This window comes from Crocodylus porosus, unplaced genomic scaffold, assembly GCF_001723895.1.
Source record: "Crocodylus porosus isolate Cpor-Errol unplaced genomic scaffold, CroPor_comp1, whole genome shotgun sequence".
Classification (NCBI taxonomy): Eukaryota; Metazoa; Chordata; order Crocodylia; family Crocodylidae; genus Crocodylus; species Crocodylus porosus.
This window is the reverse complement of record NW_017728926.1, coordinates 16,175,268-16,198,313: the sequence shown is the minus strand read 5'-3', so window position 1 is coordinate 16,198,313 and position 23,046 is coordinate 16,175,268. Positions and strand designations below refer to the sequence as shown.

Genomic DNA, 23,046 nt, shown 5'->3' with positions numbered 1-23,046 from the left:
CCAGATTAGTAGCTTTGGAAAGCAGCCTGGTATCGAAGCTGCAGTGCCCAAAAGCTAAAGCAAAAATCTTGCAGGAAGACTCCTTTTAAGTGTACTCCCTGAGAACAAGGAAGACACTTAGCACAAAAAGATGCTGGGGAACCTCTAGAGAGCACTCCTCGTGCTTCACCCACACTATACAAACCTGTGGTACCAGTCAGACTAGCTTGCCCAAGAGGCATAAAGAAGGAAAGAAAAGAAATAAAAAAGATATTCCTTGAATTTCTGCTGTCAGCTCTGTAATTCTATTTGACACTTTTGATAAATATGTCATAGCTTCTCATAAACAGATGCCCAAAGTAAACACTGAAAAATAGCAAGAATTTCTTTGCTAACTTCTGTTGTAGAATATCCTGAGGCATTACTTGTAGTTAAAGCATATACCTCTTCAAGCTGTCTGTATCTCTACAAATGGACTTTGAGGTTCTCTAAAATATTGAGGAGAGGGCTTACTATAATGACCCTGAATTTTAACTTACAGGGATTGTCTTGTTGATGTCATACATTTTCCCCGAATTTAACCAAGACAGCAGCCCCACCCTTCTCTCCACTTTCTATTCTGTCCATCACTATAAACGCACAGTGGACATAAGTGCTAAAAATATATATTTCCTCTCCTGCTTTGCATTGTTTACCGTGGTTTGCGCTAAAGTTCAGTGAATATATCACTTTGAGCTTGTTCTGAAGCTTCATAAGCTCTTTGTAGCGTTACCATCCCCTCCCATAAGAATTTCACAAATGAAACTCTTGCTTGAATATATATAATGAAAAAGGAGTCCAGTCACATCACAGTACCAGATCAAGTGTATGCAAGAGCCAGTCCTTCAAATCCTTTGAATAGTTTAGCTTTTACAATACCCAAACTTATTGCATTTTTCAATAACTGGGGACTTTGTAAAACTCTCAGTGTCATTTCTATGTAACGTGCCCGTGCTGAGCAAGATATGCTACTTTCAAGTTTGTAGATGGAAAATTGGGTGCTTTTTGAATCAGGAATCAGCAAAACATTTCAATAATTTACAAGGTAGAAGGAAATTCTATGCGCTGACAACCATAGCCAGTTCTTTAAATTGTTCTGTTTGCATAATTCAGAGTCCAGCACTGCTGTGAAATAGAATTGCTGGAAAAGAATCCCAAATGTTGGCAATGTAAATGAATACACTAACTACCTATCTTGGCTGCTAGAATTCCCAAAGTCATTACTACTGCACCACTTGAAAAATCAGAGGATGGTCCTTCCAAACTAGGTTTCTGTCCATGGACACACATTTCTCAGCATGGAAGAGAAAGCTGGCTTTAAGTAGATAAATGAGGCATGCAGTCCAGCCAGATTTCTGCAGTAATCTTTCCAAGTGAGGATGGTATAAGGTCTCATCCTGTGCGTGCACTATACAAGCTAATAGACATGCTGAGACAATTAACTAAATATGGGTGCATGATTTATAGAAGCTGTTTTTGCGATAGAGCCAATGCTGATTTTTTTAAAGGATTATGTAGCACTATTGAAGTGTTTCCTCTGCTCCTGCTTGTTTAGTTCTCCCTATGAAATATGTCCAGGCAGCTCTCTGAGATGGTGTGGGGGGGATCATTAGAACAGATAAAAGAACATCTGATAGAAGTATGCTTGACAGGAGAGATGTCCAAGAATGTTACATGTTCTGGAGTAGACATAAGGGAGAATTGTAAATTGCCTTTAAATGAAAGGAAGTAGCAGCTGGGAGATAAGACCCAAGATAGTAAAGATGTTTATCAAAGCTACCAGAAAGGGAGCTATGGCTTTTCTGGACCATATTATCTGTAGTTTATCAATGGTATTTTATCACTAGGAGCCCATGGGGGAGTGTTTGTGTTGCTAGCATGGAAAGGGCTTTTTTCTGCCACTTGTGGGCATGAAAGATTAATGTCAGTCTAGTCACTTCTCTAGTATTTAAATAGATGTTCAGTTCTGGCCTCTTATTTATCTCTTTCTGCACAATACAGTTTCCTGTCATTTATGACTTCCTGATTTGGTGCACCGAGCTGTTAGCTGAGGCCATTACTCACATTGCCTCTGAAAGTGAAAGGCAAAGCAGGTCTTGGGTATAGCAAAGCAGTACCAGGAGTGCTGAGAGGAAGGCCTCCAACACACAGAAGGGACAATCATACACAGGCTCATCTGAGGGGCTGGCGAAACACCACCATGCCCATAGGGAGACCTAATTCTGCCTTGCTCACGTACGGTTGTGCGTGCAATAACTTTTCAGTCTATATGTTACAGAATGCTGCAATTACCTTTACAGAAAGGTATATACGAAGGCATGCTGTAAAGCTGCTAAAGACAAACTGACATATAACCTGATTCCTTTTATCCAAGGCAGGAAAAAAATCCAGCTTGCTTTATGACTGAAGAGATGCTGTGATCCTGAAGATTTATTTGATGTATTTTTGGAGGATGGCAATGAGACTGAGGGTTATTGTAGAAAGCTAGAGGTATCTGAGCATAGTCCATCCCTTATTCATTATCTTGACCAATGGCAGAGCTCCGGTGAGTCTCACTACTTCTAAGGCAAAAGATTTGGGATATTAAAATCAGATTATGAGAGATGCACAACTTCGAGTCATGCTGGCATTATTTTGGAAGTGTTTTATTCTCCTGGTAGGTAATTTGAAGGGGGTGCAGCAATGTTCCACTTGACAAACTGCTGATCGAATCCCCCTCCCCAGGCTACTGCCATCCTGTGCTGCAGTGCAACGCTTGACAAAAGATGCAGCTGTACCATGCAACCTATAGGACCTGAAAAAGTGTCAACCCTTATAAACACCCTCACACTACCAAATTGGCCAAGATGAGTCTCAATCTCTGGTATTTTTACTTTCTAGATTGTGTCAATTAAGTGAATGGATTGGCAGGCAAACAAATATCTGATATTCAAAGCCATTCTCTTAAACTTATTATTTCTCATTGACCATGCAGGGATGCCTATTTTAGCTCAAACAGAGCTAAAAGATAAGCTTCAGGCTTGACTGTTTTCTCTCTCTCGCATCCATTTCCCACTGTTGTAGTTCCACTAACTTCAGAGGATTACACTGATACATGGGGGAAAAATCAGGGCCTCAGTGTTCAATAGCAATTCTTACAGAGTTATTTTAAGAGTCTGCAGTAGGATACATCAAACAGTACATGCCAGACAGCAAATGATACTTTGTGTTTTTGCAAATGAATTTGCTTATCCTGTTACCTTCCTACAAGATTACTTTTGTGACATGTAGTTGGGCACCCATGCAGAAAGTTATCACACTGGAGTAGAATTGACCTACATAACCAAAGTATAAATACTAGTGGTTGTAATCTTTGTGTCTTGTCAAGAGAATCTGTCTCTGGTTGCTATAATTTTGTAGTCCACTATAATGGTAGCAAAGTTTCTGTATGACAGCCAGGGAAATGCACATATTCCTTGCTTATACAGAAACACCCTTGGGCAAACTAAATTACATATTGTATTTGCTAGAAATGGTTTGATTCTTACTGGCAAGATTATACAAAATTAGGCAGTTTACACAGAAAATTCAAAATATAACTGCAAAACTGCAACAATTGAGAAGTAGGTGGGAGATTACCTTATATCTATTGCATAAGACAGAGGAATCACAAAAAAACTTCCTAAGGCAAGTACTCCTCCATCAAGACATTAATGTGCTATACTAGAAATTTGAATTAAACTGCAAGTTTATCAATTCACATTGACTGTTTCTGTAAAGTGGAGCAGCTCACCTGTGGAGTGCCTGCCAGATAGATTTCAACCAATGAGCTCTTTCAAGTGGGTGATTCTACTTTAGAGCCTATAAGAATATTTCTAGACCACTTTTTATGGAACATCTGGGTATCTTTGTTCCACTATTTCTTCTAATTATACTATAAGTACCAAAAGGTCTTTTACAAGCAGGATTTATTGTAATGTAATTTAGTCTTACAAAGATATCATTTGCCTTTCCAAATGGCTTTCAAGTTACAACTCATTTATGTAGCTAACTTTTTCATAACTGCAGGTCCAAAATAGTTGCCTAGAAAAAAGCGTGGAAGCAACAATGAAGAAATACTGCAGTTTCACAGTGTATCTTGAAGATGTAGATCAGGAGAAAAATAAAAAAGAAACAGAGATCCAGAGCATACAGGAGGCATTTCAGAAGTTCAGAAGAAAACGCCAGGTAAGATGATCTGTATCTAATTTACAGTGGGGAACTGAGATTAGTAATCCATGTGATGCAGTTTATATGACAAGCCACACAACAAAAATGCTACTGTGACAGGAGAGTGGTTTGGGGTGTTAGTATCAAATATGCTAATAGCACAACTCAGGTACTTTCCTCCCCCTACAAGATAAGATTTCATGGTATTTTTTTTCCTGCATATTGGTTAATTTTAAGACTGTAGCCATCATAAGGAGTTGTTTCTATTCCAAGTTATTTTTAGGTCTTCCTTTTAAATAGCTACTATCAGTACAATATCAAATATATAGCAATGGAAATTTGGGGATTGGTCCTACAAATGTACATAAAGGATTGCACATGAATACACGTCATAAAAATTAATGAATGATGTGGGAGCCTCTTAATCTTGTATTAAGAAGGTGCTGCTATGTAACTGAGGGAATCCTGGTTACCTAACGAGAGTAAGGTCAAAGCAGAAAGCATGTCACTATGTGTCTACTGATAATTAAACACACATCTCAAAATCTGCCCATCACATTCTTGACTCCCATCCCTTTTTTTGGGCATATTTGCAAGTAAAGAGGCTGTTCTGTAGAGGTGTAAAAACTTATTAATGCTCAACATAAAACTGTGTCTAGCACTTAACCTTACTTGTCCTTACACATAGCATCTGCTTGAATTTGGACAGGACTGCAAGAACATTATGCATGTGGGTCAAGTCCTCCGTGTGTTGCTAGATTTGTGAAAGGTTTTCAGAGGCCATAGCTGTACTTGTAATCAACTACATTTTCTGTAAAGTACATTGCCACTTGAGTGTTATCCCTGCTAGTCTTCCACGGCACTCTCTTCTATTGTATTTCATTGACATCAAGAGAATGTCAGGACATACCCAGCATATTGTATTGCACAGTCGGTTTGTTCTACAGGATTTTTTAACTGTTATTTTGTGTACTTAGGAGGTACCTTCAGGACCAGAATGGTCCCTGGTAATACATGGCTATCTTGTCACTTCATACTGTTCATGGTTTTTTAAATGTGACACTTCTGTCTTGGGATTTTTTGAGTGAAAACCTATTTGCTATCAATTTGAGACTCTTTAGCTATGATAGCTGAATGACTGACTGCATTACTAGTGAAAAGCAAGAATCAATTGTGCAGTTGAATTCACTGTTTTTTTCAGTGGTAGTCGATTGGCAGATGGAGTGCACCTGAAAAGTGATACATAAATTAAAAGTCTTTTAGATTCCACTTGACAACGAGGTTTTAAGCAAAAACCTCTCTTATAAATAATTGTATAGACAACACTGCCTGATGTACTACAGAGGGTTTGCTTGGTACACACAGTTATTTGGAGCAAACGATGATATTGGGATGCATCTTGAAGACAGTCTGTAAAATAAGATAAAAAATCATGCAAATTAATCCTGTATTCATGTTGGTTTGGGATGCTCCACTATTGCATCAAAATACATCTTCTTATTGACAATAAACTTTTAGCTTTGGATATTATTCATTTTCTTCATTTATGGTCCTATTTTAAAGTGTTGACATACATTATAAATACTCCTACAGAAAAAAAAAAGCTTATTTTTCATACAGCTATGAAGGATAGAGTGTAGTGTACTTGCCACGGGTATACTAGCTTGGCTATTCAGTGCTGAAGTCATGCTGACAACAGATAGAGACATATATAATATAGTTCTTACAGACATTTGGAAATGCTTACAAGCAAGAGCTTACTAATAATTTTAGTTCAGCAATAAGGAGTAGGTATGTTTCTTTAGGAAGGACTGGTAAATCTGTCAAAGGTTGGGAAAAAAAATTGTAAAAACACAAAAGTTACATGTTATAGTTAAACTTTAGGATTGATCTGGCGTGCAAACTTCCAAGTATAACAGAGCAATATACTTCTTAATGCTAAATGTTAAAGTCCCTTCTTGCCTGGAGAAATATTGAATAAGAATACAGACTATTCTTGAGGCTGTGTAAGTGGGTAAAATTTTGAATAGATTGATACTAAAATAAGAACTCTTACAGGGTCCTTGTTTTTAAGCAAAAATAGAAAAAAAAATTATTGCATTACTTGTTCTACCATGAGTTGTATTTCAACTCCTCTTAATTTGAGAAACCAGAACAGTATAGCCAGGAAATTAATTCTTTTCCATCTTGCCTTTTAATACCTAAACTCTTTTTAAATACTGTAACTTTTATTCAGCCAACTGTATTGTGATAATAGTAGCTTTCCTCCTTATGGACTTCTGAACTGTAATACAGATCAAAAGCTTTGTATGCAATTGTATGGGTTGTTGGTTTTTTGCACACAATTCATTTGTTAATGTGCACAGTGGTCAAAAATGTAAAACTGCAGGAAATTTAATTAAACCTGATGAATATATTATTCATATATCATGCATTTTACGATGCATTCCTCACCACAGAGGTATAATTATATACATTGCTGTTAAAAGGACTTCAGCTTTTCCTAGTTCTCCGGGTTATGTCAGACATGACCTGTGTTCCATTTGGGGAGGATGGAGAAAAAAGAGGCATAAGTAGATGCGTTAGAGCAGTGGTTCTCAACCTTTTTTGTACCAGGACCCATTTGTAAACATCGATGGCCAGTCTTTACCCAGTGCTCCTCACTCCCGACATGCTGGCCCCCATCCCCAGGCCCATGCCCCACAACGTGTGGGACAGGGAGTGGCTGTGTGGGGCATCGGCAGCCCCAGGGTGGAAGTCTGATAACCTGTAAGGGAAAAGCCATGGATGCCCACCTTTTTCTCCTTTAAAAGGAAAATCCATTTTTAAAGTTCATTTGCAACCCTTTCATATATTCTTGTGACCCACTTTTGTGACCCATGGGTTGAGAAACGCTGCATTAGACACTCAAAGCTCTTGCTACAAGTACAAAGGTGAAATACAAGAACACGTTTAAGAAAACACTCTAGGACAATCATTAAAAACTTAACTTTTTCAATACCTTTAGCAATATATAGGTTCTATTATTACGTTGAGCAATATATTGTCTCTTATTTAAGCTTATTGAAAAAAATAAATTGCGTTTTGTTTGAGTGGGTTATCTGGTGTGATGAGCACAAAAACTAAATAGCAATGGAAGCACACTTGGATTATGTGGGGATGTAAAGGACCTCCCTAGGTCTAGTATGTGCTGGTGTTCATTGTATATCTTATAAAAAATTGAAAAATGTGCAATATCTGGTTTTGCAAGGTAAATAGCATGGTGTGCTGTGAATAGGGACCCACCTAACTGGCATCAAGAGAAAGCCATTTTCATGGCTTGGTCAAAGAGCCGATTTTGCAGTCATTTTGTGGCAGCCCCACCTCTCAGCACTGATTGGCAGAGAGGCCTGGGGGGGTGGGGAAGGGAGGAGGGCACAGCCACCATCTTGACTACTGGCTGCCCTTTGTGTAGCCTTACCCCTTGGCACTGATTGGCGGAGAGGCATGATGGGGCAATTGCCATTTGGCAGCTTCCCTTTCTGCTGTCCTGCCTGCTGGTGCCTTCCCAGGCAGGCTACAAGTTCTGGCCGTGGTAACAAGAACCTCTGCCTCCCATTGGGGAGCCAGCATTTTATTTTTATTAAGTTTGTTTTGGGTTTTTGGGCTGATTTCTTGGGGAAACTGCAGCCGATGCCTTTTTTTGCAGTGATCACAGACTGCCATTTTTTGTGGTTTCTGCCAAAATCGTGAAACCGTGATTTAAGTAGGCCCCTATTTATAAAGTTGTGGGTAGGAATGACTGTGTGATATCCTTGGGGAAATCCAGAAATAACTCTTATGGAGTTTGAACAACAAAGTATCAAAATTCTTTTGAGCACTAGGGTTAATTTTGCTCTCATATCTGATTAATTTGACAAAGTACTACTGTATTGAACAGCACTTCTTGGAAGAAACAGGCCAGTTTTAACTAGATTTGCTATTCACTAAGCGTACGTCTAAGCACAAGTGACAGAAGAGCCTACAGAGAACCATTTATAGGAAGTTAGAGAGATTACACTAATTTCATGGTCCTTCCAAAAAGGCCTAACTGGATTTAGAAGTCCTGACATGCAAGAGAGTATCCCTCAGGCAGTGTCACTCTTCTGCTCCAAGATCCTTTCTTTCAGCAGCCTGAAACAGTGGGAGCTTGATCTTTGCAGAAGCAAAGCATTGCATTTAGTTGCACCTTCAGGTGGTCTGAGCACCTCTCTACAGCTTTTGAGCCATGAGTCCCCTGCCCCCGGCTCAATATTTTCCGCTACACAATACTAAGGATTGTAGCTCTGCTTTCATTTTTAAAACTGTCCAGCTACATAAAAAAAACTTACATGAACTTATCAACCTAAGCGATAATAAGCTCTCATCTGTAAAAGCAGCACATGCATAACACGTAATTACTGTTGATTGGCTACACAATTGTTCCCATATTGCAGAAATTCTGTCTTTTGCTTTTTAGCATTCTGGATGTAAAGAGAGTTAAAGTCACAGACTTCTGCATGCTGTAGAGGCTCTCTTTTAGAGGTATGCTATGTAGTTAGGTGTCAACTGGAATGTTCTTGTTTTCAAGCCAGAAAGAGGAAGAGAGAGAGAGAGAGAGAGAGAAAAATAATCATAGGTTTCTGACAGGTTTCTGAACATTGTATGGATACACGTGCACAGAAGCAAACATCTCTCCTACTATGCCGCACCATAAGATCTCAGCTTCAGCTCAAACAAGTGTTTTGTCTCCAGTACAGCTGAGAAATAATCAGAACAGCACACCTCAAAGTGCTTTTGGGAAAGGAAAAAAAAAAAAAAAAATCAAAGCAAGTTTCCTTTAAGGACTTCTCTGATCTGAACTCCAGGAAGTCTTTGCCCTACCTGTCTACATTTACCAGGATTCATCATCCTTTTCTTTTTCAGAGTCTCCTTCACATTTCACGCTCCCCTTACAGAACACTTAATGCCGTAAGTCACAGAAAACTCAGCTTGGAATGCGAATACTTACAGATTTCCCTGAGTGAGCAAAAAGAGCACTAGAAGTGTCTGGGAGAAACTGTCTTGAACAGCCCTTGGATCTATAAAAAGGACCTTGGGAACAAAACAAAAAGTCAAGGAGCACAAAAAAAGAAAGTCCTTTAAACCCTTCGCAGACCTCATGAGATTGATTGTTTCTGATGAAAAAATAACACTGCAAAAGGAAGTAACAGGAAAACAAAGATCTGCGCAACAGGATTTCCTGCCAAGGGGCTTCTAGCAGCTACTGAACTGGGTAATTTAATAGCTCTCCTTCTGTATGGGTTTATTAAGCATGAGGTTTCTGCCATTTATCATGCTGCCCTTGGGGTTTACTTTTTCCTTTCCTGAGCAAACAGTTGATAATCTGTAAATGCCTCTCTCCTACCCAGAACATTCACAGTTTAATTCAAATGGTATGAGCGAGTTGCATACAGAATAAAGAGCGTGCCATCCTTTTACAAAAATGGACATTCCCTCTCAATAATCACGAGGACAGATACAGAGTGCCAATATCAATATTCATGGTTGTGCCATGAATTCACACCAGTGAAGCTGAAGACTCTCTTTCAGCCCCCCTCACTAGAAAACAGAATGGGCTTTTTAGTAACCTGGTATTTACAAGCGGAATTCAACTTAAAACCTTTGTGCTGAATAGTGAGGAGTCTTCTGCCACCTCCAGTATTTGCATTTGTATTCAAAAGTGGTTTAGCTTAAGATGACCCATTCACGAAAATTTAAATCCATAGTATCCCTCATTAACTTAAGAATAGTAAAAGTCAAAAAAGTATGGCTGTAAGTCTGTGCCATCCTACAAAAGTTTTTGCATTATAGGATATTTAGTGTACACTTTCAGAAACAGAACCGAGTCTGTCTGTCATGAGGGGACTGAGTAACAACAGAAATAACTGAAAGGTGGAAACTCTAAAGAGACAGAAGAATTTGGTGTGGTTTCTAAAGATGTAATGACAAGAGCAGAAGAAGTTTCAGTGGTAAAAATATTCTTACAGTAAAATGATCATTTGGATGGTTGAAAGGCAGATTAAGAAGAGAGAAAAAAAAAAAAAAAAAGCACTTTTCCCATAAAGTGTATTATAGACAGTCAGCCTGCATTTGCTGCGTAGTAAGAACATTGAGATGTTTGGTTTCCCTTTTCAGTTGTCTTGCTATCATACATGCCTAGAGTGTAATATTTTCCCCATCCTCTCTCATAAGTAATTTGAAACATCCTTAAATCGTTGTTAGATACCAGGTGTCCACTGAACCCAAAGCTTCCCTCCTAGTCTATAGTTCCCATAAATTGACCTTGATGTCCACTTTCAGAAACAGTGTTGAGAGATTACAGAGAGACTACTGAAAATGAAGCAGCAGGATGTTCTTACATTTTCTTCCCATCTGAACATACATTAGAAACAAGACATAGTTGAGAGAAAATCCTAGAAGGAAATTTGATGATCCCAGATATCTATAGTTAAGACATCTTAGAAGCATGATGGACTGATGGGTAAACTGCAAGGTTTTGCAAGTGCCTAGGAAACCTGAGAACGTAGCAGAATCCTGCTACTATTTTGGATGTTTCCCAGTATTAATAAAGCTATGATAGATTCCTAAGCTTACATAATCCCCCTCTTGTCAGCCAGAATCCATTTGTAGCTCAACTTCTTGAACTTTAAAGCCTTCTAAAAACCATATGTAACAAAGCAGCACATAACTAAACATCTGTTTTTTTCAGTTCCTCTTATTGCCCCTTACACTGATCTTATTCCTTCATTGACCCTTACATACAAGAAAATCCCTCACCTCCACAGAGCTTCCTATATATTCTCATTTGCTAACCAATTAACACCCTTTTAGTGGGTGCACCTGCAGTAGCTTGAACATCAGCTCGGCTGCTCTGGAATGTTTAACTCTTTCCTTACATTGCATTACACAAAAGAGAGGGCTGTTTCATTCCCTCCCTGCCCCAACCCTTACATTTCTTTTTTTTATTTTACAGCTAGTGAATCAGGCTCCATATACTTTTAATAGACACTGTTCTTATGTTGGATCATACCTGAATTTTTCTGGGTCCAGTTGCAACATGCTGTCCACCCACAAGACAGTATTTCAACACTCCCTGAATCGCTGAAAGATGACTTCCTGGGACTTTCTCAAAATATGCAAAGATCTAACTAAAGACTTAAATCCGAACATGCTAACATAAGTATAAAAAATGTAACCACAGAGATTCATTTTTCTCATTTATAAAGCATGGTAAAGTAATGTCTGTGTTTATCTGCAGTTTAACAACAGGGTTAATGCAAGTGAACACTGGCTACAGTTTATAGACACTTCCTTAATAACCAGGATGTATTCAGTCACTCAGGAAAAACAGGAACAAAAACTCTCTCCCCTAACTTAGGCAAAAGCATATGTCAGTATTTTCAGAAGTGACTTCAATTTTCTGGCTGTCCTGGAGCATGTTCTGTGTTTTAGCTCTGCAGAGTCATTCTTGAACCAGCCAAGTTAGTGAGAAGCAGCTTTGCCTGAAGGACTGAGCATGGGACTACTAGCTAGAAGCTCCTGGCCTCTAATCCTGCCTCTGAAAAACTCTTTGTGCCTTATTTCCTCTATGTGCACCAGGGGGATAATAGTTCTGCACTCCTTACTGTGGCTTTGCAAAGACTAATTGGTTAATGAGCACAAATGCTATACAGTACAAGGCAAGAAATGAACAAAGACAGCAGGAATTATTCTTGCCACCTTGTGGAATCCATATTACATAACTATTATCACCAGGAACTTGGGCCACACTTAGTCATAAACAAATTGATATATTTTTGGAGAGTGTCTCTGACTAAAGAAGCTCTGATTAAAGGTACTTCATATAAATGATAATCTTCCAACCCAAATCCTGTCCCTGTGATCACTCTGATTATAGGCTGTATCATTTTTTTTCTACCTTTCATGTCTCTCTTATTTATTCACAATGTGGTTTCTACAGGGCCAAGACCTCTTCTGCCTGTATGTCTTCAGACTGCCTAATACTTTTGGGTGGTACAATAAAATGAATTGCACAATACTGTACTCTGTTTTTGCTACTAATAATACTAGTGCTATTAAGGCCACTGGTAATGGAGGAGGTACTGTCATTTAAAAGAAAACTGTGGAGATAACTTATTCTCTTTATGGACTGTTTATCCCATCTTTCTGCAAACCACTGTTGTTTTGTTCTGATCAGGCATCACAATCTTACTTTTATGACATGACAATCTCCTCCCAGAAGAATTTTATCACCAAATCAGCACTGTGATCTTAGTACAGATGAAACACCAAAAAGAAGAATATATGCCAGGGCTGGGGGGCCTGTGTATTGCTTATATTGGTTCAGTAAAATGTTAATTAAACATGAGCTGTGTTAGCAAGAAATGTAGCCATAAACCCTGGGTTTGTTGCATTCTGTTTTATTGTCAAAATCTCAATGATAGAAATTGGCAGCTCTGCAAAAAATGGAAAAAAAGTCTTCCTTTTCTTTTTTAACAGCCATAGCACCTACCTTCCTCTGCTTTCTCAGCGAGCCTGCCCTACAACTATTTAAATATATACATAATGTTTCATAAATGAGTTGAACCTACTGTTCTGTGGACAAGTGCGTGGGTTAGTGCTTTAGCCTAATGCCTAAACTGCATACCTGGCACTCCAGTAAGGAAGGATGGTCCAGAGGTAAAGGTGCTAAGTCTAGAACCTGGGGAATGCAGGTTCAGTATCATACTGTCACCTGTTTCTTCTATGATGGTGGGCAGGTCACCTGTTCTTGCTCTCTGGGAACCTGGGGAAAGTGTGCTTGTTGTGGATTACTTGTAATCCGCTATTCTTTTGACACCAGTGTTATGTTGGTACAAATGAACCTGGAATTCTGACTGGTAAACTGCAGCATTATCCAGATGCAGTTCAGCAAACCCTGTAGGATATCAAGGACAGAGTACAGAAAAGCTTCCAAACCTCATACAAATTTGAGGTCTCATTTATGATCATACTTGAATGCCCTGCAAATTTAAACAGAGGGAGGAGTTCTGCTCCCTTCTCTTTCCTATTAGCACTTAGCAGCCCAAAACTGCCCCTCATCACAAATTCAGGTGTGCCAGGTGCAGATGGAGTTGATCCATATGACAGTGTGGTAGGAAGTATTCATAGATTCATAGATGTTAGTGGCTGGAAGGGACCTCTCGAGATCATCAGGTCCAGCCCCCCTGCTCTGTGCTTCTGTGGTGTGCAGAACAATTCACAGTCAGTTTTATGGAGATTTCTCTGAATTAGAGGAGTCCATTTAACCATCCAGAATCTGTGGGTGCAAAGACTGCTTAAAACCTCCTTTTGCCCTACTTCTCACTGGCCATGCTTTCTGTGACAAGTTCTTGAAGCACAGCAGAATCTCAGTCAAAGTATTAAACAAAACAGATCTCCCTAAAGTCACTGCAGGTGGATCAGCCTGAATTTAGCCAACAAAGATGCAACTCCTTGCCCTAAATGAACACAAATAGGGGCCTTTCTTTACCTCAGATCCTTGAGAGAGATTCTACGTAGTGCTAAAGTGGGAAAGAAGGTAGCTCATCTGAGAAAGAACCAGTTGACATCAAAACTACCAACAATGGAGCCACGTTCACCAGGGATGCCTTACATATGAAATGGGATTCTGGGACACATTTCTATCTCAACTGTGGGCAATTATAAAGCATATGAATGGTTTTGTATGGAGTCTTAGAGATATGCAGAGCATTAGAAATATATTTTATTCTGTTTCTTCTTCTTCTCCATTTGTCCTCTTCAGTGGCAAATCCACTGAGACCTTCCTGGATTTTCTTTCAGTTTCTCTTCTACCATGATTTCTGTGTTGATCAAAGATCTTATGTAACATAGAGATCTGTTCCCTGCTGACACCTGCCACATCTAATATTTATTTTCTGAGAAGAGACTGTGTTAAACTTAACTTAAGCTACCCACAGATCTGGGAACTTATGAAGTATCTTAGCTGGGGATATGAAAAAAAAATAGACCTCATGAGACCATGGGAAGTTTGAAGATCTTCAAAAGAAATCATTTGTTTATTGCAGGCATAATGGACCACTAACAAAAGTGGCAAGAAAGATTACAGAAAACCTGATTGTTTATTGAGTGTTGTTTGCTGTGCATTGGATAAGCATCTAAGAAGGTGCTTGGGGAAAACAGATAAACATATAGTTAGTTTAACTGTTATTGCTAAATGCACTGCTATGACACCTATTATTTGTGCTGAATAGTGAAAATAAGCTTTAGAGAGTCATCAGATTTCTTTTTCATCAATAGAGCTAGATTCTGAATTGTGCTCTCTTCAGAGAGAACTACTTACTTGAATGCACATTAAATTCAGGTGTTGGCCGTCCAGAAGAACATTGCTCTGGTAGTTATGTACCAGGTAGGACAAGGCCCAGACAAAGTGATGGGTCTCACAGTGTGAGCTATTGGGGGTCCTGATTCCTGGCAGAAGTGAAAGTCAGTAGCCATACTCAAAGATTCCCCAGGCCTAGGAATTTCACAGTAGGGCATGAGAGCAGGAACCTGTACTTTAATGAATCTCAGATGGTTATAGTAGGAATCTGATGTGACTACAGAGCTGCTGGGTCTACTTTGAAAATCTTTGAAAATTCCTGGTGGTTGGGAGATGTCCTGGACAATTGGAAAAGAGAAAATATAGTGCCCGTTCTTAAGAAAGAGAAGACGGAGGATCCAGGAAACTGCAGAGCAGTCAGCTTCACCTCAATCACTGGAAGAAGCATGGACCAGGTCCTCAAGGAATCTTTTTTAAGCACTTGGAGAAGAAGGTGATTAGGAACAGTCAGCATGGATTCACCAAGGGCAAGTCATTACTGACCAACATGATTGCCTTCTATGATGAGATAACTGGCTCTGTAGATATGGGGAGAGCAGTGGATGTGAAATACCTTGACTTTAGCAAAGCTTTTGATATGGTCCCCCACAACATTCATGCACGCAAGCTAAGGAAGTATTGGGTTGGATGAATGGACTTTAAGGTGGACAGAAAACTGGCTGGATTGTCAGGCTAGTAATCAATGGCTCAATGTCTAGTTGGCATCTGGTATCAAATGGAGTGCCCCAGGGGTCAGTCCTGGGTCTGGTTTTGTTCAATATTTTAGTCAACAGCCTGGAAGGTGAAGTGGAGAGCACCCACAGCAACTTCACAAATGACACCAAACTGGGGGGAGTAGTAGATACGCTGGAGGGTAGAGCTAGGATTCTGAGAGATGTAGATGCATTGGAGGATTGGACCATGTGAAAGAAGAGACCCCCAGAAATGGAGAGAAACCGGGGGGGGTGACCCTTCCCTTTTACTTACCCCAGGCAGGAGAAGGAACCCTGCCAGGGAACAGAGCACCACGCCACACTTCCAGAGCCAGTGCTCGGTCTGTATTGGTGGAGGTGGAGCCTAGAGCTGTACCTCCTGCACTGGAGAGGGGCAGCTGGAGAGAGACAGCAGTGCTGGGAAATAGAAGACACAGGAGAACTCTCAGGTTGATGCCAGCTGGCTGATACTGGTGGGTAAAGGGAGTGCAGCCAGAGGTATGGGTGGTCGGAGGACCAGCCGTGAAGACTACAATCTCCCATGTGAACAGGTAGGTACCTGAGTACCTGGGAGGTGTGGCATGGGACCCTGCTGGGGAATGGGCAACTTGAGCCAACTGATATGAGTGCCATCTTTGGATTGATTTATTTTTCTTTTTTCTTTTTTCTTTTTTTGTGGGGGATTATTTAACTAAATTGATAAAGGTGAATTACTCCCCTGTCCCCCTGAAGAGGGAAAAGAATAAGTTGATTTTGCCCCTTTTCCTGTTGGGGATTCCTGAATGAATTTGATAAGAAGGGAGAAGCTGTGTGTGGAGGGGGAGGGAATCAACCAAAGAAGAGGGTTTGGACTCAAGTGAACTCACCTGTCTGAATCTGCTAATGAGGCTTGATACGGGGCAGCACCCTGAATGGGAAAAGGGACTTCATCTGCTGTATCTTTCTCACCTGATGTATGAATGGTATAAAGAGCCTAAAGGGGCTTTATGCTGTATTTGTCACAAGGGGCTTGTCCTCCAAAAGAAGGAGTCAGTCAACAACAAGGAAGTGGTAAGAGTAAAATGTAGGGAAGAAGGAGCCTCACAAAGAAATTCCTCCAACAGGCCTGACTTATCACCCATTGGAACCAGCTCCCTAATAAAGAAAGATCAAAGCCGAGGCAGAACAAATAACACCAGAGTGAGGCTGGGGGATAGCATCAACCCTTCCATATCCTGACATCATTCACTGGGAAGACACCAGGCCAGAGGGGGCCTAGGCCTTGAAGCACCTACCCTGACAGACCAGAAGAGCAAAGTCCTGTACTTGGAACAATCCCATGTACTGGTACAGGCTGGGACCAACTGCCTAAGCAGCTGTCCTGCAGAAAAGGATCTGTAAGTGGACAGTAAGCTGGATCTGAGCCAACAGTGTGCCCATGTTGCAAAATAGGCTGATGGTATACTGTACTGCATTAGTAGGAGCATTTCCAGGAGATCAAGGGAAGTGGTTCTTCCCCCCCTATTCAGCATGGGTAAGGCCACATTTGGAGTACTGTGTCCAGTTTTGGGCCACCCCACTGCAGAAGGGAAGTGGGCAAATTGGAGAGTGTTTATTGGAGGGAAACGAAAATGGTTAGAGGGCTGGGGCACATGATTTCTGGGGTACCTGAGAGGGTGAGGAAACTGGGCTTATCTAGTGTGGAGAAGAGGAAATAAAGACGGGGATTTACTAACAATCTTCAACTATCTGAAGCATGATTCTAAAGCGGATCGAATGAGCCTGTTTTCACTGGTGGCAGGTGACAGAACAAGGAGCAATGGTCTCAAATTGCAGCAAGGCAAGTTTAGGTTAGATATTAGGAAAAATTCTCTCACTGGGAGGGTAGCAAAGCACTGGAACAGGCTACCCAGAGTGGTTGTAGAATCTCGATCATTGGAGGTTTTTGAGACTCGGCTAGACAAAGCCTTGGCTGGGATAAACTAGTTGGGGATGGTTCTGCTTTGAGCAGGAGGTTGGACTAGATGTGACCTTCTGAGGTCCTTTCCAACCCTAATTTTCTAAGATTCTATGATCTCTGAGATAGCTAGTTCATTTAGACTTTAAGGCATGCATATATGTATATGGAATGTATAAAAAATGATTGCTGAGTTGATGAATTCTTTTATGAATTCAGAATCAGCTCTCTGCTGCTTCATTTTCAGAATCCAGGACTATCTGGTAACTTGCTGGATATGAAACATGATGTATTGCTGCAAAATTTCTATACACAAACCAGAAATGTCTTTCTATGAGTGGCAATTATATTTCAATTTCAGAAAAACACATGATACTGTTGCAGAAGCAAGTGACAGGGATTGATGTTTTGAACTCTTAGCATCAGAAGCTTGATCAGATGAGTTGTCAAATGCCCCAACTTTCTTTGAATTCAGTGGTGCCCCGGGAGAGAATTTAACACCTCAAAGAATTAGGCCTTAAGGGAGTCAGAGTAAATATTCAAAGCACTGAGGAGATTAGACCGCATGGAGCCTGTCTTTCTGGAGAAGTCTATAGCCCTTGCACATCCATTGCAAGAGGATTTCATTTTCTAAAGCATGGAAGGAAAGATGGAATTTGCATTAGGCATGTAAACTTATGTTGGTAAGAGCCTGTAAACTGAGATCTCAAGAAGTTTCTACATGGTATACAAACAGATCAGTCCCCCCCTTTCCTTAGTTAAGTGTACATGGCATTGTTACAGTCATTTATTCCCTGAGGGCCTAATCCTACTTCTCTCTCACAATGAATACAGAAGGGCCTAAATGCAAAAAGTTTCTTTATAATACTGCTGTGCCTAGGACAGATGGAAAAAAGTACTCCATAGATCCTGGTTTGAGGCATTTTTCCCCATTGTACAAGCAAGGGGAGTTGTCAGCCTGTAGAATAGATGGATGTAGCCAGTAGGTTCCCAGCTACCTGAATTAATGGTTACTACCACCCCACAGCACAAGCGTAGGTCAGTAGCTGGTGTATGACTGCCCCAAGTTGTGGGAAGTGAAGATTTTGTCCTGCCCAGATCTCAGAGACCTTTCACAAGGCCCAACTAACTCGCCTGCAATTCCTTGCCTAGAGTCACACTGGAATACCTTCATCTTATGGTCAGATAAGGTTCTTTGGGTAAATCTGATGAATTTTATTAGATCAACTCAACCAATTAGAAACATTCTTCTTATGGTAGCACCCAGAAGCTGCTTTCTTGACTCTTCCAGGTGCTATAAAAAAAAAGAGAAAATATGGTCTCTGCTACACAAAACTTTTCATCTGAGGCATACAGAGATATACAAAGGATGTGACAGTGGGAAACAATAAAAATAAGAACAGGGAGGGCTTGGTTTTTTGTTTTGTTTTTTAAGAACAATGGATGTGCACATGTGGAGAAAATATACAAGATGCATCACTCTTATCCAATTGTCTTGTCAGTCGTCAGCCTATGTTGCACCGCGTGTGAAGTCCAAGATCCAGATCCTCAGCTAGTGTATACTGGTGAGGCTCCATAGACTACAGTAGGGTTATACGGATTTACACGGGCTGAAGGTTTGACCCCTTAAGTCCTATTTTTCACTCTGGTATCACCATCACTAAACTCCACATCATGAAAACACCCTATGCTTTTCTATGAAACCACCCTAGAGTACCCTCTAACCTGACATTAGTCATTGAGAAATGCATAGGCTTCCAGGGAGCGATAACCCCAAAGTGTTTTGTTATCCTAATCTACCAAAACAGGACAATAAATACGTATCTGAAAGGTAGGAGAAATTTATTAAAAGGGTGTCACTCGTGATTTCTCTTCCCCCTTTGGCTCATTAACTGAACTGATGATTCTTGCCAGCACTCCAAGACAGACACTGTTTCTCTAAAGGAGATCCGTATGTCAAAAAGCATTTGTGGGTAGAACCAGACCCTACAATGAAGTTATAAATTAAGCTTTTATGAAGGCACAAAAAGCATCCTGATGTCCTTTTTATAGCTTCATATAAGGGTAATGGCGATAAATTATTTGACATGCTGCAAGGGCATTTTACCCTTGTGCCAACCCTGATTGCTTTTTACTTTGCCGCATCTCACTGGGGTTGAGTTTATACCAAAATGTTTCTTTACACATTTATAAGCTCAGATTATGGTATGATTTGCTTAGTTTCCCAAATAAGTTCTTTAAAATTAAAGCCAAACATCTCCTCTCAAACACAGATATCTTACCGATATTTTCTTCTCTTGTCCTTCCTTACCAGCATCACACCTAATTTTAGTGACATTGCTGAAATGCAGCTTTAACAGGTGAATAATTAACCGTATATTATGATAACACAAATGAATATCAAATTGGAGGCATAATTGCAGGAACCAAAGCTATGAATTCTTTTGAGTTATGTACTGGCCATAACTAAAGCGTCACGGATGAAATAACAGCACCACTGTGCATAGATGATCAACTCTCAGTATTGCAGAGCTCAAGGAGAGCAAAACACACACACACACACACACACACACACGTATATATATTTGTATAGTGGGCATAAAAATGACAGCAAGAACTGTATTCTCTAAGTGTCTCCATTCCATCCATCATTTCTATTCAGGGCAAGTAGGAGGCAGGGAAGGGGCAATCTCTCTTTGTTATGTCTGGGGATCTGGGAAAATCAAACAACACACATCTCATCCCTGCTTCAAGTTTTAGGAAACTGCTGTTTTTGAACAGGCTAGAGCCAAGCCGCTGGGATGAGATAAGGGAAAAAGAAAGTGTGTAGGCTGTGTAGTGATAGCTAAGAGCATTCTGTCCACTTATTGCAGAAGTAGTGTCAGTAAGGGAAACTGTGCTGACTTGTGATTATTACTGTATCTATATAACAGGTGCAGGTTGCAGGGTGTATGTCAGGGAGGAGTCACAAGCATTCCTCTCATCCGAGGTTTCCATGGAAGTACCAACTTGTCTCCTATCCTTGCTTTTTTAAGTGCCAGCAGACAAATAATATCTGCTTCCTCCTTAAACCAAGGAGAAAAGGGCTGCTTGTGCCCTTTTGCCTTCCAAGTTGACCTTACAAAGAGGCCATAATCTGTTCCTGTGGTTTTTAGATACACTCTGAGCCATTTCCTAGCATCTATTTTTCTAAGCTTCATAATAAAAAGGTTAAGGATGCTACTTCCCTACTACTGGAATCAGAAAGTAGGATTCTGTGCGATAAGTAGGCACCATAAATACCTGTGCAGTCAGTAGGAGCTGAGTCACTCTGTGTCTTTAATGGGCACTCAGCACCTTTCAGGACTGTGCTCCAAAAAATTAGCGACAGAAAATACCTATCACTGGTAGGTCATCTTGTCCAGGTGTGTGTGCTAGTTCAAGATTTATCCTACCGTAGAGTCTCATATGCTTCATTGAATCTAGTAGCAAAATGAGTCAGACATTGAAGCTTCTGCCTCTTCTTCTGGGAGACAATTCCTCAGGCAAATAGAGTTCATAGTAAGAAAATGCTATCTGATCTCTAAGCTAATGCTCCTTTTCTCAGCTTTAATCTCTTGCTCTTATGTATGCCACCTCTGACCACCCAGTAAGATATCAGGAGCTTATTTCAAACCGATCTCCAAGCCAAGAAACTTTTTGTATGGCTTGCTCACTTTCTGGGAAAAGATGTTTTGCTCTTGCAGACAGGAGCGCTAAATCAATCCATGTCAAGGGCAGGGTTGAAATGGCCTGGCACCTGGTTGCCTGATTTTTGGTGGCTTCTCTGTGCTACTTTGGGTCCTGTAGAATGACCTTAAAGGGAAATGAAGTTGTTCTTAATGGCCAAAAATCTTTCCCTGCTGCCTACTCTGATTAATTCAGCAGGGCACTGGGGAACTATGTGGGTGGCAGCAGAAGAAACCTAAACTGACTAATTTCCTCCTACTGCACAGATAAAACTTTAGTTTCCCCCTTCTCTCTCCTGTTCGTCACCTGTAGCAAGGTGGAAGGTTTTTAACAGAGTTTTTTGTGGATGTAGTGGATTACAGGGGTTGAAGTAGATGTTCTTCTGGGCCAGCTTCGAAAATTGGTTGCCTACAAATGCTAGGGACTAGGTTTGATAACTCAGGAAACCCCTTCTGGTGCTCTGTTCCTATGGTCCCCATCAGGCTACTGAGATAGAAGTAAAACCACCCCAGGGCAAGAATAGTTTCCAAAGCCCCAATAGCTTCCTATGACGTTTCTTGGCAGGATTAACAAGACGTAGATTTCTCAGCTGCATCCCTCCACCATGCTGGTCCTTTCCCCATCCCAAACCACAGCCTAGCACAATCAGAGCATGAATAGCCTGTTTACTTCATTCCTTCTCCAAATGATGCCTGGGGAGCAAAAGATTACACTAGTTGTACTGTCACAGGAACAGCTATGACTGTAAAGAGAAAGGGGAAATTTGGTGCTCTTTGTGGTCCAAAGGACAAATAAAAAGATGTGATCTGTGTAGATTTGGGCTCCAATGAAGGAGATTCAGAAACAACTCGATTTTCCAGGAGGCTGCAAGAATTTCTGCTGCATGAAGGATGCAAAAGCAGAAGATATCCACAAATAATGTGTTGGGTGTAATCTAAAACAATAATAATATAAACTGTATGATAAGCAGACTCTTTGGGGTTGTGCAGACTTAAAACAGATAGAGCAAACGCAGCCCTCAGAGTATCAAAACTTTCTGACCAGACGCTTCAACGAGATGACTCATTCTGCAGGGGTAGGCTGGAATGGTTAGCAGTGCTGGAGAGACCCCTCGTGGTAGACCTCTCATTTACAGACCAACGTGCTAAAAGCTGTGGCATCATTTTCCTATATTTTGCAGAATGAAGACAGACACAGATAGCTTATAATTCTTTTGGTTGCTTGTATTTCCAGACATATCCCAAATGATCTTTATCATTCTAAAAAAAAAAAAGAAACCTCCGTGAGTCAGAGTCTCCTCTCAGACTGGTGTAAATCAAGAATAACTCCACCCAAGTCCGTGGAGTTACAGTAAGAAAATCGAGCGCTTTGATTTTTGGATGATTGGCTACACAGTCCGTTATGAATCTGTGTTATTTTGCATCATATTGTAGTGTATCACTGTTGTGAAATGACGCGGTGCGAGTTATTACACATCAAAAAGAAAATCAATCTTTTGATTAGGTGTCTCCAGATGACATTTATAGCAGATCAAGAATTAATTCAGCAAAAGTGAGTATTTGAAATTTTAATTGCCTTGGTCGGTGAATAATTCTGCATATGTGCACTACAGATATAAAATAACTGAGGTTGTTTTATTTTTCCTTACAGATGGTCTCCTTCATCTACAATGCAATTTCAGTAAGGAAATTTATTTCTGATTGAGAGCGAGAGTCATAAATAGAAACCTATTATCTGCAGTGATGATAGGAGAAGGGCCTTCTGTTAAAATGATCAAGAATGAGGAGAGAAAAGGCCTAATGTTGCAATTAACTTCAGTTTGCGACCTGTCAAAAGCCTCCTACTTCATGAGAAATTCTCCACTGTGTAAAGGGAGGATGGGTGGAGGAGATACTATTTGAAAATCTAATTCAAAGCACATGCTGCCCTCAGATAACACAGCAAGAGGTAATCTGGTTCTACAGGTAAATATCCTTTCAAGAGATTCAGAACTGAGCCATGATTAAGCTAAACAGAGCATATAATTTCATGAATTATCCACATTTCCACTCATGATTCAGTAGCGAGGCTGCTTTATCTAATTC

The 23,046-nt window shown here is 40.4% G+C and overlaps 1 protein-coding gene and 1 long non-coding RNA gene across 2 annotated transcripts in view; one reads left to right on the top strand and one right to left on the bottom strand.

Annotated features, from left to right (window-relative positions):
- The window catches only part of CUNH1orf159 (chromosome unknown C1orf159 homolog), a 32,986-nt gene extending 23,599 nt beyond the window's left edge, over window positions 1-9,387 (bottom strand). Inside the window, exon 1 of the mRNA XM_019541603.1 lies at window positions 9,215-9,387. The gene's annotated coding sequence lies outside the window, so the exon portion shown is untranslated. The remainder of the gene's footprint in view (window positions 1-9,214) is intronic.
- On the top strand, window positions 269-22,701 carry LOC109314432. Its single transcript, XR_002102284.1, has 2 exons — window positions 269-4,224; window positions 22,613-22,701. It is a non-coding gene; the product is annotated as an uncharacterized LOC109314432 (long non-coding RNA).
- The last annotated feature ends 345 nt before the right edge of the window (window positions 22,702-23,046 follow it).